Here is a 14,189-nt window from a genome sequence, read left to right as displayed (position 1 = left end):
CTATTCTGTAGCGCTCTTCACAGAGGCAAGGATCCTTTAAGTTCGTATTTAGAATGTAGAGATAAGCTTAATGATTTTTAGGATCGTCCTTAATAAAAGAACCTGTGCAGAAAAATATACAGAAAAGGATATTAATAAAGAGAGACACAATACATAACAGTAAAACAAAAGGGAAAACAAGAGAAAACTTAACAGTCCTGGGTTTATGAGTTCTGACAGAGTCCAGAGTTCAATAAGCAAAAGAGGGGTCTGGGTGGCTCTTCAAATGATTTCCAGATATTAAATGGGAACTCTTCTGGAATGTTACAAACTTCTTGATGTTACAGGAGTTCATTTCCTTGATGTTACAAAACAAGAGCTTCCTCTAGCTGCTTCTACCATCTTTTTATCAGCCCTTTAGGGGGTGTTACAGAGCCGGCCCCTAAGGCAGGGCTGGGGAGAGAGAACAGGAGGGATGAGCCTTTAAGATGTCCTCCTCTGCTCCTCCCACACAGTTAAATTCATAACTAAGAGGATAATTTACTTTTCATATCCAATACGGTCTGACAACCCCTAAATTATGATGCGCCATGAAGTTAGCTTTAGATTGAAACCAAATTTGCTTGTGATATGAATGATGGTTAGGCCAGGAGGAAAAGATTACAAGCCCAGATTAACAGATCTCTGTTTTTTGGAATTTAAAGAGACCTGGCAAACTGAAATAAATGAAGGGCTGCATTTGCCTCAAGCTAGATATTTTTAATATTAATAGGCTCAAACGTTATCATCACATGCCCCACTTCCACAGGCCATGCTGTATGGAAGCAAAGGCTATACAAACCTCACTTCCACAGGCCACCCAAATAAAGACCACCCACTCCTTGGAGTTCATATACAGTGACGTGTGTGGACCAATGCAAAACTCCCACAACAGGCGGGAACAGATATCTACTGACTTTCATTGATGATTATTCCAGGTACATAACAACTTATCTGATGAAGTACAAGATTGAAACATCAGAAAAACGTCAAGAGTTTGTAGCCATGTCCAGCAACAAATTCCAACGGAAACCAGGAACTATACGCACCGACACCAGGGGAGAATATACAGTAAGGAAGTGAAATCATACCTGAAGAAACAAGGTATAGTATGCCAGACAACCACATCATACACAACTGAACAAAAGGGTGTAGCAGAACAGAAAAATCGCACTCTCGTAGAAATGCTGTCAGACGTCAACCTAAGAAATACTGGGGAGAAGCAGTCATGACTGCAACATACCTACAGAACAGACTACCTACAAAAGCAGTTGAAAACACTGCATCTTTTAGATTGTAAGCCCTCAGGGGCAGGGCCCTCCTTACCATCATGTCTTGAATTGTATTGTGATTGAAATGTCTGCCCTATATTGTAAAGCGCTGCGCAAACTGTTGGCGCTATATAAATCCTGTATAATAATAATTTGAAATGTGGCATGGATTGAAGCTTAGCCTAGGGCACATCAGAGTGTTTGGATGTAAAGTTTATGTCTATGTTCCAAAGGAGAAGTGATCCAAGTTGGAGAACACAGCCATAGAAGGAATTCTGATGGGCTATAGTGAACAAAGTAAGGAATATAGAATCCTCCACCCAAAGACTGACAAAGTGACAGTAAGCCGCAGTGTTTATTTAGATGAGAACCCATCACCAGAAACAATGATCCCAGGAAGTTGTGAAGTGAATTCGCCCAGTGAACCAGCAAAAGGAAGCTGAGCAAAGTGAAGCCGTTGTTATGTCTTTTGAGTTGTAGATGGTGCTATAGGGCAATGTTAGTCTCTATACTTACTTATCTATGATACATACAGGATGTTCTTTCTATATGCTGTAAATGCTGTATGCTGTTATAATGTTCTTCTAACTAAGTAAAACTGAATTCAGCATTCCTCAAGATCCCAGTGCTTCATCTAAACACATAACGAACATATAGCGGGTTCTGGAGAATTAACAGAGGAACAGAGTTTGAAATTATGAAAGGGAGTACTCACTGTTCCAGTATGCAAATATTTCAGAAGGACCAACTCAACTAATCAGGCTCCATCTATATCTAAACTATGACTTTTGGGAGAACTCTTCATCAATAAAGTTGTTAAATGGAGACTGCATTTTTGTCCCGCAACAACATGTTTACCTGCTCAATAGTGGCTATGTAATTACACTTGCACTTTAACCTTGTACAAAGTTGTAGATTGTCCTGTCAGTGGGAACCTGAAAAACCAGTCTAACGTACAAGGCGACACCTTGTTTTTCACGTAGTGTGGCTGACATTTGAACAGGTCTAGTGACACAAGCAATGCATGTTTGTAGGGCATGTCCTATGACCATCTAGCTCTGGAGCATACCTCCATGTGGTCTGTATTCTAGATAGCTTAGACAAAAAGTGCTGACTCAACATACTGGTCTGCAGGTCAAGGGGACCTGTAAACCTGTATAAATATGAGAAATGGCAGCGTTTCATAGGCTGTAAGTGTAATCTTGGCTATGTAAGGTTGTTTGCTGTAAGTAAGAGCAGCATATGTCTGTATAGATTGTATAGATTAGAAATAAAATCCAGTTTTAGGATGATCACATGCTATGGGAACCTCAATAGGTCCCATGAGTTTGAAGATGAGCTCAAAGATAGCGCTCCCCATGCATTGAGCAGACAATGACTTTGCCCTAAAAAGGAAAAGTGACAGTGCCTCTCTAAATCCACAATTGCTGTTTTTTAGTCACCACTTCCTTTTTAGTGTCAGTTTAAAAAAATGCATTACATAATTTAAGGATTGAATAATAGATTAGTGTAATATAGCATTTTTGGTAATTTGATACATTTTTTAAAAGAGGCCTATGCATCACACCGAAAAAAGGGACAAGTGAAGAGGGACAAGTGAAGGGGACCAGGTGAGGAGGGACAAGTGAAGAGGACTAGAGGCATTTGGTTCCAGGAGATGGACAAGAGTCTTCTCTTATAAGCTGCATACATCTGTGGTCACCCAATACAAAATGTAGAATATGCCTAACAATTCACAAACCTTTGTCATAATTATCTGTAATGGTAAGACCCGTGGTCATGTTGGTGGCATATTACTCCATTTACATTTCTGAAACAAGTATCATGAAATCTACTCACATCTTTTGCATTGCTATTGCAATTTACCAAGTATACCTGCACTTTACTGCAGTATTCTTGACATTTTGCTATTTTTTTTAAGTACATGTAAACCATAAGGGTCTGTTAACACCATATATGATGACTGGTGTTTTTTAGCAACTGAACAGCACCAGTTGTGATTAGGATACACAGAAAACAATTGTTCACATCACAAAGCTGGTGTGATCTGCAGTGCGGGGAGCTGTGAAAAATTGTAGACATCCTGCATCTTTTCACAGTGAATTGGACCACACCACAGGTCACCACAGCACAGTACGGGACCCGAATGTAGTGTTCAGTTTGTAAACCCCAAATAAAGTTAAAAAAATAACAATTAAACAGTTCATGGAGTTGTAATAACACAAGACACCGTGGCTCACTGATGACACTCAGCGCACAATAGCCACATGTTAAATCTCAACGTATTAAATGCAGCTAATGTGAACAAGCACTATGAGTTCTTTTACACAATGTGCAGTGACTTCCATTTTTTCATACCAGATAGATCAGCACAGGTTACTGCAGTGGGTTGCCTTAATGCAGCATGCATGCATTGTAACATAATGAAATGCACATGAACGCATGTAAATAAAACGCACAGAAACTGAAGGACAAGAGAAAAAATTGTAATTATTTTGACCCTTCCAGGAAATAGGACTGAAATTGCTTGAAAACGGATGACATTAAAACACTTGCCAATGTGCAAAATGTAAAGCAATACGCATGAAAAAGCATGTTAATGCACATAAACACATATGCATTGTAATGAGTTTTTATGTGCGGTATTGTGTGAAAGGGCCCTTACTGAATGGCATTGAGGGCTCGTTCACACTAGCCCACCCACTAATATGCCTTGTTTTAGTGGGCGGTCTACAATGGCGTGACAGGCCTGGCGGGTGGGCTTGTAACTCTATAACAGGACCTTCAAAGCAGGTGTTATTGTAATGAAAGCTGCAGATTTTAGGCCTTGTTCACACCAAATGCAGAGCAGATCTGCATGAGTTTCTGCACACGCAGTGCAGTGGGTTGTGCCGCGTTTTTGATGCGTTCCGGGCCGTTTTTAGTTTAAAATGGGCTTTCAGTGCGTTCCAGGGCGCTTGCATGTGTTTTTGATGCGTTTGCATGTGTTCCAGAGCAGGTAAAATAGGGCTTGCTGCAGTTTTTTTACCTGCTCTGGAACGGAACGCTGCAATGTGAACTTGAGCTAAAAATACCATTGGAATACATTTGATGCAGTTTTGCTCCGGTCTGTAACTGCTCTGCTCCAGGAACACGCTTGGTGTAAACAAGGCCTTAAAGAAGAACTTTGGGCCAACAAAAAAACTTACCCTTACAGTAGGGTGACCCCTGCACTGCAAGGGTTAAGTGCTAGTTCTGTCTAGGGGCTCTAATAAAGTTGGATTATTTACCTGATCCTCAGTCCCACTGGCTCTCTCTAGGCTGCTAGACCGGTCCTCGCAGCCTCTCCTCCCCTGGGCTCCTGCAGTCTAAGGACTGCTGATGTCATCATCTCTTATGCAGATCCATAGACCTGCATTAGACGTGAGGACACTGAGGAACATTCCATAGCCAGAGCGGTGGGAAAGAGAGGGGAGCGCTAACCGCTGCTGGATCATGTGAGTAATAAAGCTTTATTTGAGCCCCCTAGACAAAATGAGCATTTAACCCTTGCAGTGCAGGGGTAGCCCTATTGCAGGATACATTTTTTTCTTTCTTCTTTAAAATGTTAAAGGTTTCAGTGATTGGTCTAAAACGTGCTTTAACTTTCTACGCTGACGTTTTCCTTTCACTGTGTGTCACAATCATTGTGGACTTCGATCCTGGCCTAGCAAACATGCACTGACATATTAACTAACCTGCTTTTACCCTAATGTCCCAGACAAATATATTGCTCACCCACTGGCCACTGATGCACAACTGAAAGTGCAGCAGAATCATTTCTAAAGTGTCACATCTGTGATAAGAAAAACTAAAATCCCATAGTGTCATCCGAACATTTGGCAATCAAAATATGTCATTTTTTGCCTTACTTGTGTCACATTTGGGATCATGAATGAATATCATAGTTTGTGTAGAGGAGGACACGTCTTATATGTGGTGTCTAATTTTGGCCACGTATGTATCATATGTCTCAGGCTGGATTCACACGGATCCGTTTGCATGCAGCAGGCATTTGTGTAGGTGTGAAGGGGCCTATATAGTTTACCTTTCCCTTTCAAACTAAACTGCATTGCATAGATATGCCACATAGGATATATAATTTACAAAGTCCAATGAGACGAATGGATGGATGAATGAATAGGAGGATGGGTGGATGAATGTCACAATTTCTACTGATCCAATGAGACCCAAAACAGCCAACACATTTTAGGGGCCCAATAAACTGAACGCATTCTGCTGACACGGTGACTTCTGGACAAGGGGCCGACAATTTATTTGTGGCCACTAACATGGGTTTGCGGCGGTCCCCTTCCCCTCTTTCAGTTTAATCTATTTCTCCTCAGGGCATTTTAATTACATTGCCCCTTTAAAAGCATTGCCCCCTTTAAAAGCATTGACCCCTTTAAAAGGGGTCAATGCTTTTAAAGGGAGGACTTAATTTATGTACAGTCCTTCATGATGGTATTGCTTGAGTCGTAGTGGCTAGGCAATTATTGGTTGATTAATAGTTTGAGATTGATGGTTTGATATTTTAAGTAAAGTTGATTTATTTTAAAACAATAAAAAGTGCCGCGGCCAATTTCAATCCAGATATTGTCTCTTGTGCATTTATTAATTTATATATTCATAACTTGTGTATTTTTTAATGTATGTTAATTATATTATATTTTGTACCGCCTGCAATCCCATGGCAATTTGGAACTTCCAGCTAAGAATTATTTATGCTTATTATGCCATTTGTGAGTCCTACCATTTTCTGGGCCCTCAAAGCGCGGCGGCTGTTTTGTGTTATCTTGTTGTGAACAAGTACTGATATTAAAGGGATTTGGACTTTTGGACCTTTTGTTTGGTGCTCCCTTGGCAGTCTTACTGGAGCCACTGTGCCCTGTTACAATCTGGCAGATTCAACGAAAGTTCAAATCCAGCACCTCAGTTTCACACATTTTTGGGGATTTCTACTTGCAATGTATCTTCAGGCAGTAAACAGGACAAGTGTAAACAGGCCCCAAACATTTGTGTGATGTGTCAGTCTAATCACTTTCCAAATCAGAAATGTATTGAAAAAAGAAAACAAAGATCCAAAGCAATTGTTCTATTGAATGCCCATACACTGCATGATAAGAAAATTGAATCTTCAACTCTCCTAATTGCTTCCATCTTCAATTGGATCCCGCCACAGAATCAGTCAAAAAGTTTTGAAATGTTAGTAAAAAGACATTTCTAATTGCTAGCATCTAATGTTTTATCAAATGGTTGGGTTGGTACTTGTATGTAAAATTTATAAAATCTGCACTTAAGGACAGTGGAAGAATATGTCTAAATACCCAATGTTAAAGCAGCTGTACTCAGGACACTAAGGTCAAGAAATGTATATAGTAAATGTGCAGCGCTCAGGGTCATCAATCAATGGACTGTACCTATCTGGATATTAAATAGTGAGCATTTAAAGCCTCTAATGAGTATACTGCCAGTTTAGTTATCCTGGTGGCAGGTCGTGAAATATTAGGTGCAGAATCTCTATTCAGTGCAAAAGTGCAAACAATCTATATGTAAATGCATATATCCCACAATATTTAACACACTTTGAGTGTGGATATAAATGCCTTGTGATAAATTGAACTGTGAGACCGTTATTAGCAACCGTTATTGGCAAGGGTTTTCACTGATAGAAGGCTCCCTTCTAGGTCTGGGACATACAGTACATTTTTCACAAGGATACTCTATTTGTCCTCTGACGGTGTGATGCAGTTCAAGAATCCTTGACCATTACCTTCTGCAGTAATACTTTTCCTGTTTGATAGGAAAACTTACTTTGCACTTAAATTAATTTCTGTGAAGATCTTATCACTAGTCATGTGACTTGTTGCGCCTGAGTCAATACACCATCCGAGTGGTATACAATTCTTAGTCACTTTCCAGGTAGCGCTCCATGATGTGCCTGCAGTTTCCTTTGTGGCTGCCTTAGCTCTTTCTATTGTAGGTGCATCTCGTTTTCTCTGCTCGGCTTTCCAGATCAAACAAACAGTCCTTTTTCAGGTGCCCAGTCTACTATTGTCACGGTCTTACCTTGTCCTCATGGTGGCAGCCATTTTGGACATGTGCAGACTGCAGTCTCTTTTATATCCTCTGATTGCATCATCGCTTGCCTGCTGCCTGGGTGTCGCACAGTGATGATGTGGCAACACCTGACTATATCAGTCTGCTCAGGATTCAGGTTCATTGCCCTTGCGTTTGTTACTTAAATTAATTTCTGTGAAGATCTTATCACTAGTCATGTGACTTGTTGCGCCTGAGTCAATACACCATCCGAGTGGTATACAATTCTTAGTCACTTTCCAGGTAGCGCTCCATGATGTGCCTGCAGTTTCCTTTGTGGCTGCCTTAGCTCTTTCTATTGTAGGTGCATCTCGTTTTCTCTGCTCGGCTTTCCAGATCAAACAAACAGTCCTTTTTCAGGTGCCCAGTCTACTATTGTCACGGTCTTACCTTGTCCTCATGGTGGCAGCCATTTTGGACATGTGCAGACTGCAGTCTCTTTTATATCCTCTGATTGCATCATCGCTTGCCTGCTGCCTGGGTGTCGCACAGTGATGATGTGGCAACACCTGACTATATCAGTCTGCTCAGGATTCAGGTTCATTGCCCTTGCGTTTGTGCTCCAAGGTGCATCTCTGGCGATCTGAGTTCCTTCTTTGTGTTATTCTGTGTATGATCCGGTTCGGCTGACGTTTCCTCTGGCTCTCGACCCCGCATCGGCTTGGACCACTACCTGCTTTGGACTAGACCCCGGCTTGGACGTGATCCCGGCTCGGCTGATGTACCCGCATTGGACTTCACTGGCTTGTTCCTGACCTCGCTGCTCCCTGATTAATGTTTATTTATGTTCCTTCAAATAAACAACTTTATTTTACCTGCGCTTCGTGTGGTCTGGTTTCCTGGCTCTCGTGACAACTATATGCTCTACTTTCTTTGTTTTGCTTTGCGCTCTCATGTACCTTAAGGGTTTTCCTGTTTTCTTCATTCTGCATATTTTCTTTCTGTCATATTCATTAATTAATTTTCCTTTGGTGTATTCTAGTATTAGTTCCTGTTCAAGTCTGGTTTCTAGCGCGTTAATAAGAGCACTGTATGACTCCGGAAGGCTGCGTAGCAGTAATGCCACCAGGTGGTTATCTTTAATTTCCTCTCCAATTGCACGTAGCTGTTCTTCGATTTCCAGCATGGCATACACATGTTCACACATTTCCTGGGCTTTTCTAGCCTCATCTTGCATAGCAGATATAGTTTACTGTTTAGGTTTGAACGCTCATACAGTTTTTGTAATGTAGTCCACATACCTGTATTCTCTTTTCTGATGTGGATAAGCTGGTCATCTTCCACTTGCAGACTTTTAATTGCTTTTGCTTGCCTGTTCTTCTTGTCCCATTCCTCCGTGGGTCCATTTCTGGGTCTGTGTCTACTCAGTACTTGCCACAAGTCATCTTTGCTTAACAGCATTTCAAGTTTGAACTTCCATAGCCGGTAATTGCTATTGTTGAGCTCTGCAATTGCAAACTTCATATCTGAACTACTTGCCATCTTTCCGCAGCTTGGATGCAGCAGTTGTTGACTTCCAGTATTCTGTTCAGTGTCTGGGCCCATAACCTGTTGGTTAGGTATTTAGATGAAGCACTGAGACCTTGAGTTATGCTGAAGTTAGTTTTACTCGCTTAGAAGAACATTACATCAGAATATACAGGAAAACAGCATCAAACATAAAACATATAGATCATAGACAAAAGCATGCATATAGAGAACTAGCATACACTAATATTTTTATTGTACACAGAGGGATGGGATGCAGGGTAACTAAGTAATTTTGATAATAAAATAAATTAACTGAAGCTCCCTATGGTCTGTCAAGTACCTGCTGCTCAGTTTTCCTGTTCTTTACGGAGGAGCATCTTCTTTTAAATGAAAAAAAACCCCACTCCTGCATACATGCACATATGGACAGAAACATGTTCTGGGTTTGCCTGAATTCCAAAACGACAATTACACCACACATGTTGGGTATCATCACACGCTGGAGTGATAGCAATATATCTAGGGCTGTCATTCGCTGTTAACTCTAGAATTATGACCAGTAAAATCTTTTAAATTCTCGCCTATGGACAATTTCGGGTACTGGAGTATTTTGCCATTCCACAGGCACACACAATGTTAAAGCTTGACATGTTTGGTATTGGTTACTCGGCCCAACCTCCTCCAAAAAATAAAGTATTTTATATTATGTTTTAAAATAATTTCACATTATTTTTGCTGAAATTTTGGGTGTAATAAATTATATTATGCAACATAAAAACATGTAACTGCCACCATGTTATTCTACAAGGTCTCTGCTTTCAGAAAACAATATGATTCTGTGGGGTTTTAAGTAATCTTCAAGCCTAAAACAGACATCCCAACCTGCAAAACCTTATTTCAGGGAGGTGCCCGTCTCATTTCAGGGAGTTGCTCTTTCTGTTTTTTTTTTTTTTTACAGCGGCCGCCGTCTTACCTCTCCATTTGGCTGCTATCCAACTCTTTAGGTCTTCCAGCTGTTGTGGAACTAAGTCCCATAAGGCATTGCAAGACTGACAGTTAAAGGCATGGCTGCTTTAAGGCGGTGTCAAATAAGTGCATCCATTGCTAGGTGTCATTGTTTCTGCCCACAGGCTAAATTTTATTTTGAGAAGTAACAGGGTACTATTAAAACATGATTGCAGCAAATGGTAGTCTTAAGGAAAAAACCTTGTGCTTTTCACATGTTACTTGACCAGTTATTCAACAATAAAGGGCATGTAGCAGGCAGGACTGGATCTGAGACCGCTGCAGACAGGACGGATCCCGACATTACTGTCGAGATCCACCCAGCTGCGTGATTGACAGCTGGGTCTGCCTATCTAGACGTAGAGCCAGCTGTACCCGCCCCTTCAGCCAGTCAGCGCTGGAGGATCGGAGCAGGGAGGGGGGAATCCCTGCAGGGAGCCGTGAGTGACAGTCACAGCTCTCTACAGGGACATGATCGATAAGTGAGCGAGCGACGGTATGTGTTCGCTCACTTCCCGATCTATTGAGCCGACGTGTGACAGTTTAATTGTCACACGTCAGCTCGAACTATGAGGTTGAGTGAAAATCACTCACCTCATAGTTCTCTATTAAGCCCAACCGCACACCTAAAACCTAACATGGTGGCTGTTCAGGTATGTACCTCATGCCATTGTCACTGTTTGCTTTTTTTTTTTCAACTTTATTTGGAGTGTACATACAGCACACTCTATTCAGGTCTGCATTTTTTCCCAGCGCCAGACACCATAGATCACACCTGCGTTGCGATGTGAATGTGGCACATAGAAAATAATTGTTTTCTATGTGTTCTAGTGGTGTCTGGCATTGTTCAGTTGCTGAAAAATGTCATTCACTGCATATAGTGTGAATGAGCCCTGGTCTATTTTGGCAGCTGGGGCCGTACAGATCCGTGCCGTATCTGGCCGTTCCTGAGGAAAGACAGGTGCTGCGTATGAGTGTACGCAGCAGCCTGTTCTTCTCTATGGGAGAATGCGTCCATACGCTGTCGTACGCTCACCCGAGCTGCACACCCGTTCGGGTGTCCATGCTCGTATGCAGACAGCATCCATCCTGTCTGCGTCCGAGTACGGACACCCGCGCGGATGTGCAGCTCGGGTGAGCGTACAACAGCGCCGCCCCCTGGGGAAAAACAGGCTGCTGCGTACATTCACAAGCAGCACCTTGCCGGGAACGGCCCGATACGACCGTGCACGCCGCACGGTTCTGTACGGCCCCACTCAACGCTGTGTGAATAAGGCCTAAAGCCCCCTTGTGAATGGAGCATTAGAATCGGCAAGCTGCAATATATATATATAACATTTTTGCTCCTGGGTTTAGGGACACTTTTATCAAAAACAAATTTTTACAGACGGAATAAAATCACTTACAATAAAACAAAAATGACAACCATAAACAAAACAAAGATCTCAGTATGAGGAGGTGAATATTGGAGATTCTGTTGGTAAATGCAGTTTTTGTCATGAAAAGAACACGTTCAGCAAACCTTTGGAAGACGTGTGTGTGTGTGTGATCTCCCTCGGGGCTGGAGGTGGGGAAGATGAACTTTGCTCAGACTTAGAACTTCCTCCTCCCATGTCCAGCCTAGACTCCAGCTTGGCTGTCACTTACTGGCTGGCTATGGAGGAGTGTGCAGACAAAGGAGCCAATGGGAGATGGTGCTGCACAGTCAACACCCAGATCCTTTAAATCATAGGACATATACTGTATATATATATAGAGTGATGTGATCCCCTCTGCCTTGCCACTCACAGGATCCTGTTTGCCAGCTCAGTGCCAACACACCAGTAAGTGCATTTAAGGGGTTAATATGTTTTGCCAATGAAAGCGGACCATGCACACAGTCATTATTTTTGGAACGTGGTTGAAGTTCCTCTAAAATGTGTACTGCATGGCTTAGTACATTAGGCTCTGTCATATTCTTAGCTTTGCCACAGGAATACAAAAAGTGTGGGGGGATTCAAAAAGCATTTGAGACACTTTTCTGGCATTATGAATGTGTTAGAAAGTCCTGCGACTAAGGCTAGGTTCACATATCGGCGTCCCGGGACCGTGTGATCGTGCACGATTGCACACAGCTATTGCTGCGCAGCCCCATTGATTTCAATGCGGTTACGGCAATCGCTGAAAAAAGGTTTCTGCGACACAAACTGCGTGATTGCACGGGCGGTATCGTGGCGGGAAATCGCACGATCTGCCTGGTGCGACTGGGGTGCCATTACAAAATAATGGCACTGGCAGCGCGATCGGTGGTGGTGTGCGATTCTGTGACCGCATTCTGTGACTCTTTGTGAGGAATGCTCTGCAACCTCCAGGGACAGAAGCATGCCTCTGAAGCTGTTGTAACAGGAAGAAAGATCTTTGAAGAAGGGAGCAGCAGTACATGCTAATTTCTCTGGCAGGCTGGAGAGATGCTCTGCAGTGGTTGGGGAGCCTGGAACCCACAATGCTGCTCTTTGGAGCAATGTTCTGCAACTTTTGGCGATTGGATCACTCTGCAGAATTGCTTTTCAGCTAAGGTCTCGTTCACACCTAGGCGTATTGCATATGCGCGTCTGTCGCGCGACCATTTCGCTGGAAAAAAGTTGCACTACCGTCGTGCGTTTCCGAAGGCTACTTGGCTGTATCCCAATGGAAACGCGCAACAAAACGGCCCAAAGTAGTACCTGTACCTTTTCAGGCGTGGGCCGTTTTGTAGCGCGTTAGGGACGGGCGGAAATACGCCAAGGTGGGAACGAGACCATTGACTACAATGGGATTTATATTTTAGAGCGTTTTGTAGAGCGTTCGTCGAGCGTAGAACGCGCTACAAAACGTTCAGGTGTGAACGAGGGCTAAAGGCTGTTGCAATGCACTGTAGCTTATTGGTAAACTGAGCAATGTGCTGCAACAGCTGCAGATGAGAGTATTTCTTCATTTGCATCTGCCAGAAGCTGTAGCAATGTGGGACAGATCCTTGGCAGGGAGCAATGGTCTGCAGATGTTAGAAATTAGAGCAGTGTTGAAGCTAAACTCCGGGATAAGCAAATATTATGTAAGTACAAGAGTTATGTGTACTCATACTTGAATCTTGGTGCACTTTTTGTATTTCTTCCAGATCTGTGCAGCAAACCAGTGTGAAACTTCCTGTAATAAAGACTGGACACTGCTGCTCTCTCTCCTTGTGCAGGGTAACTTGTCTTGTCTCCACCCCTGTAGTTTTCTGCAGGCAGGCAGGCAGTAGTGGGTGGGGCCTGCTGGGCCCCTCCCACAGCTCAGCTCTTTGCACAAGTTACGTACATCATGGTGATGATGTCAGTGGCACGTTTGTATGGTAAGATCTGGGTTTGCAAAGGTGTTTGATGCACACAAAGTAGATTTATATTCCCTGTGTCAATTAGGAATATATTTAAATGAACATTTTTGAGCCTGCAGTTCAGCTTTCAGTGAAGAGAACAGTGCTGCCGATTTCTTTGATTGCAACTATTTGCAAGCATTGCTCTACATGAGCTAGAGAGCTAGAGATGACTGTATTAATTTCCATCTGTTGGGCGCTGTAGAATTGCTTTGCAGCTCATTGGAAGAAGGGAGTAATCATCTGCAGTTTATTGAAGGAAGGACATGCAGCTCTTTGCAATGTTCTGCAGCAGTTGGATTTAGAGCTTTGCTCTGCAGTTGTTTCGGTCAAGGCTTTGATGTTTTGCAGATATTGCAGAGCATTGTGAAGGGCATAGTTCATGGATGTGATGTTCTGCAGAGATCAGGCACAGAACTGCTGATCAGAGGATGTACAGACCTCTCGCAGGCAGTTATGGGAGTTTGTTCAGCCAGTTATGTGAAGATCCTGTTGCGCAACTGTGACAGGCCTGTTTTATGTGGTGTGTTTATCTCTGGCCATGACTGCCAAACTTTATAGAAGGCCTTCTGTTACATTATTTATATTTTTTTATTGCATGATCAGGCCTCACAAAACTGCTGGCTATCCACCCACTTCTCATACACTGTATATAGAAGTATATTTTAGGTGGTAAGAACTGGGGATAACCCGAGTATAAAACAACTAAAGGTACTACTATAGACCAGCATCTCTCACCCGATTTTACCCCTTAAAAGTATGAAAAATCTCCATACACCCCGATACAAAATGTAAAAAAAAAAAGTGTGGTCCCTCCAAAATCCGTACCAGACCCTTATCCTAGATAGGGTTCAGGTATGGTTTTTAAGGGGGAACCCCCATCCAAAAACATAAAATGTGGAGTTCCCTCCTGTACATCAAGACTCTCACTTCAAATC

At 42.6% G+C, this 14,189-nt stretch overlaps 1 protein-coding gene across 1 annotated transcript in view; it reads left to right on the top strand.

The window, feature by feature from the left end:
• The first annotated feature begins 11,589 nt into the window (after positions 1 to 11,589).
• LOC108801262 (fructose-bisphosphate aldolase B-like) overlaps positions 11,590 to 14,189 on the top strand; it is a 6,904-nt gene continuing 4,304 nt past the window's right edge. Inside the window, exon 1 of the mRNA XM_018573197.1 lies at positions 11,590 to 11,704. The gene's annotated coding sequence lies outside the window, so the exon portion shown is untranslated. The remainder of the gene's footprint in view (positions 11,705 to 14,189) is intronic.

The sequence above is a fragment of the Nanorana parkeri genome, unplaced genomic scaffold (genome assembly GCF_000935625.1).
Source record: "Nanorana parkeri isolate BGI_ZX_2015 unplaced genomic scaffold, ASM93562v1 scaffold2270, whole genome shotgun sequence".
Classification (NCBI taxonomy): Eukaryota; Metazoa; Chordata; class Amphibia; order Anura; family Dicroglossidae; genus Nanorana; species Nanorana parkeri.
The sequence above is the reverse complement of the archived record's forward strand: the minus strand, read 5'-3'. Positions and strand labels throughout refer to the sequence as shown.